The sequence below is a fragment of the Cynocephalus volans genome, chromosome 4 (genome assembly GCF_027409185.1).
Source record: "Cynocephalus volans isolate mCynVol1 chromosome 4, mCynVol1.pri, whole genome shotgun sequence".
NCBI classification, from domain to species: domain Eukaryota; kingdom Metazoa; phylum Chordata; class Mammalia; order Dermoptera; family Cynocephalidae; genus Cynocephalus; species Cynocephalus volans.
In genome coordinates, this window is record NC_084463.1 from 19,172,060 (window position 1) to 19,176,456 (window position 4,397).

Genomic DNA, 4,397 nt, shown 5'->3' on the forward strand with positions numbered 1-4,397 from the left:
TGCTATAGCCATGCAATACATGTTGGCTCCTTTCTTCCCTTGACTTCTATGTTATTGCTCATTCTTGGTTTTCTTTCAGTCTACCTCTCTGAATAAATCTTCACAGAGCGCTCCTTTTCCTGCCCATCTCCTCTTATTCCACATTTTTCTCCTGCCCTATTTCAGATTTTCTCCATCTCTTACCTGACCTATTTGCCATTCATATAGACAATATTCCAAAAATATTGACTTTTTCAATGATAGTCTCCTAATTGGTCTCTATGCTTCCCATCTTTTGCTTCTCCAGTACATATTTCACACTGTCACCAGAATTGATGTTTCTCAAATACAGGTCAATAATGTCACCCCCCTCAAAAAAAACCCTCAACTTGAATAGCATCCATTTTTCTTTAGAATCTGAACTTTCAACACTCTCTACAACCTGACCCTCTTTTTGTCCAGCTTCATCTTCTAGTATGTCGTTCCGTGTGCTCTGACTTATTTTTTCCTCAATTCCAAATTCTCCATGCGTTTTCACTCCTCAGTGCCTTTACTCAAACTGTGGATGCTCTATTCTTTTCTTTTGAAATTTTTACTTTGTCTTAACTCAAATACCAGTTCCTCCGTAGGGCCTGCCTAGACCATCTCTCTCCCTCTAGTTAAAATTGATTGATTTGGGGCCAGCCTGTGGCTCACTCGGGAGAGTATGGCTCTTGATAACACCAAGGCTGTGGGTTCAGATCCCATATAAGGATGGCCGGTTAGCTCACTGAGTGAGCATGGTGCTGACAACACCAAGTCAAGGGTTAAGATCCCCTTACTGGTCATCTTTAAAAAAAAAAAATTTGATTGATCTTTCTGTTCATACTTCCTTTGCACTTACATTTTGCACTTAACTAATTCAGCCTCGCTAGATTGTGTTCTAATGCACAAACTTTGTCTTATTTACCTTACCATATCCCCAGCACTTACTCAGCAAGGAGCCCTACACAGTGCTCTAGCTTAACAACTACTTGTAGAATTAAACCGAATTGAAAATCAACACAATTAGTTCTGTTTCCTAATATGGATATTATACAGCAAACCTAGTTAGATGTAACAAAGTCTAACATTTATAGACTGCTTACTATGTGCCAAGCTCTACACGGTTCTAATGCTCACAACTACCCCAGGAGGGAGAATGCTATTTATTATCTTGATTTTACAGATGAGGAGACTGAGGCACAGAGAGGTTAAATAACTAAAATGAAACTGCTAAGTAAGTGGTGGAAAGGGGTTGAGAGCTCGGTGTGGATCTGGGCCTGCGCACTTATTCACTAGTCGATAGGCTGACGGTATTTCATGCGGCTTCCGAGGAAGCAGCAGACTATCCACAGCTGCCTGCCTTCCTTGGGATGGGCCGCCAAGGGACGAGTGAGGTGACCTCAGGAAGTCTTTTCCGGACCTGATTTGTGCAAAGACTGTCCTTGTGGGATATAGAGGACAAGAGATGACGTCTCTCTGTGCCTTGGTATCTTGGTGTCAAGAGCAGAGGTAGCCAAATGTTGTGCGAAACATTCTTCTTTGACTCGTAAGCCTTTTGATGAGCAGTTAAACCAGGAGGCTTATCTGGTGACTGTCCTTCTCCTGAGGTGACGTCATTGCTCACCCTGGCTCCTGCGAAGGCTGGTGGAAGCAAGTGCACTGCTGACCTTGCACGTTCCCCAAGGCTGAGAGCTCTCTCCCAGGCTCTGTTCTCAGGAACTGAGTCTCTGTCAAAGTCTCAAAGCATTTCCTCTCTTTTCCTCAGGAGAAGCTGGACGTGGTGGCTGGTCAGCTGTGATTTTATTTAGATTGTGCTTAGCCAGCATCAGCCTTCTCATCCATCCTCGTTCTCTAACCACACAAATTCAGTGCAATTTCCTCTGGCCCTTTTTATGTAGCTAGCTCCTCCCTGGGCACATGAAGGATTGGTGAAAGGAGTGGAAGGACACACCACAGGGAAGGGTTGAAGTTACTGTCTCCAATTCTTTCTGCTATCCCCACACCCCCCACCCCTGGTTCTTTGCCTTATCACCACCCTGGGGATTGATCTCTATATTTCTAGTTCACTGTGTAAGATATTAAAACCATTTGTGGATCCCAGGAAGGCATTCAGTATCCAGTGATAAAGGGTCAGTTCAAAGAGATTTTGTTTTAGAAATAAGTGAATTGCTTTTATTTTAAAGAGAGAGAATCTGGGCCTTAGAGACACACAATGGTGGGATTGGGAATGGGCCTTTAAAAGATAATCTCTTTCATACCACTGCTTGTAACTAGGCTCTAGTTACCTACCTTTAAAGATCTATAGAGAAAGCCACTTTCTACTAGCCTTGGTCATGCATTCCAGTCCTTAACCCGCCTTACCCTCGGCAAATGTTTATCAGCTATCCTGAATCCCCCACACTGCACTCTACACAAACTCATTTCCTCTTGCTCAGCAACAGAGAGCTAGACATTAATACCTGGCTATCCATCATTTTGTATTTGAAGACAGTTAATAACATTGCTCACACAGCGCCATTGTGTTTCTATCCAGATTCCCAGCTTCCTGTGAGCCACAAGTTCCCCTTCACAGGTGCCTACTGCCTGCTCTTTCCCTTGTACATGGGCCAACCCCTTGCCTTGGCCATCCTGAGTGTTGTGCAAGAGAGGGACTCTGTCCGGGCCTTAAGATGGGGCCCATCTGTCTTGTGGCAGCACAGCTGGAGGGGCCATTCCTGTCTGTGTTCTGGAGAGCTGCACCCTGGGGCAGGTGGAACGGTGGGTCAGTGTGCACCTAAAACCTCACACTTGGACCTGCACCCAGGAAAAATCCAGCCTCAGTACCTTTTTCACTCAAGTTCCTTCTTGGAAGTTTCGACTGAATAATGAACTATGTAGTTTATGGGTCTCCAGAAGCAACAGACAGGTGGTGTTGGGTGTCTTGTGTCTGTAGGAAAAGGGAGCCCGTACAGCTGAGAATAAACAACAGTTGCTTGGTAACATGAGCTCCTTTCATTTAAAGCCAGAAGCCTGGCTGCGGGTGGGGGAATGGGAGGCCGGGTTCTGGCCACCACCTGTCTGGGGGGAGTAGGGGGCAGAGGTGAGGTCAGTTTCCCAGAGAACTATGGAGTCGCTGAGAGCCGAATATGGGAGAGAGGAAAATGGGAAGAGGGAGACCTGGCAAGCAAACGCAGTAGCTCAGATTGTGAAGGGGGTCATGGAAACTCTTTGGTCCCAACACCCTGACACCAGCTGCTTTGGGAAGTTATTTTTCCAAGCTATCTGCTTCTATTTTCCCACCTATAAAATAACTGATGGAATTGAATAGCTACATGTAATTTTGTGATGTACCCAACTGACGTCAGGACTGGTAAAATTCTGGTGCTACAGAGGACCTGCTTTCCAAGAGCTGGTAGATTTGATGAGATTTTGGTGGCCTTCAAATTGGCTTTAGAAGGCCTGGGTTCAAGTTCTGGCCTTGCCATTGATGAGTCATTGTCATTTATCTGTGACTTTGGATAAATTAAGAAATCTCTCTGTCTCACTTTCATCAATTGTAAAATGAGGGTAATAACATCTGTTCTACCTCATTCCTAGGGCTGCTAGGAAGGTACAATATGATGTATGAAAGCTCTTTAAAAGTGTGTAAAGATCACCATACAAATAAAAAGATTAGGATGCTGGAGAGAATCAAAGAAAGAAGAGACTTGGTTCTTTTCTCAAGGAGCTTATAGTCTTAACAGTAAGGATGGCTTGCAGTTGTAGGGCATTTCATGTTTCAAAACAGTGTCCCATGGTGCCTTAGAAAACTGAAACCACTGGACGGGTTGGGGGATGTGTTTTGAAAAGGGTTTTAATCAATGAAAAGCTTATGGCTTGGAGGAAAGAAGGAACTGCAGGTGAAAGCGAGCAAGGCCAGGGGTAGGGACTAGAGGTGTTTTGGGTATCTGCTTCCCAACCAAGTGAGAGCATTCTAGATTTAGTTTTGAGGAGGTTTCCCCTCAGGCCAGATGAAATGTGAATGATCATTCTCAACCACTGCTGTGCCCAAGGCTTCAGTTAAATCTCATAGGATTTTAGGTCCAGAATCTAGATGGGTGAGAAAAGTGGATGAAGTGTGGGAAGATGGATCTGGTGACTTTTCCTGCTTTTGAGAGGCATACATTTAAATCCAGAGGCCCACAATAGACTTAAAGGGGCTGCCCTCTTGTTGAGCTCCCCTTTTCCTTAAAATACCCATCAGATCTTCTGGTCCCCACCTTGGGTTCCCTCCCTTTTGGTTTTTTGGCCTCCAAGTGAATGGTAGTGTCTCAGCTTCCTTTCTCCCCCAAAATACCTGCAACCCTGGTCTCCTACTCAACAGCCTGTCCAACCAGCAGGTTCCTTGAACTGGGAAGTTATCAGATCCCCTGCAA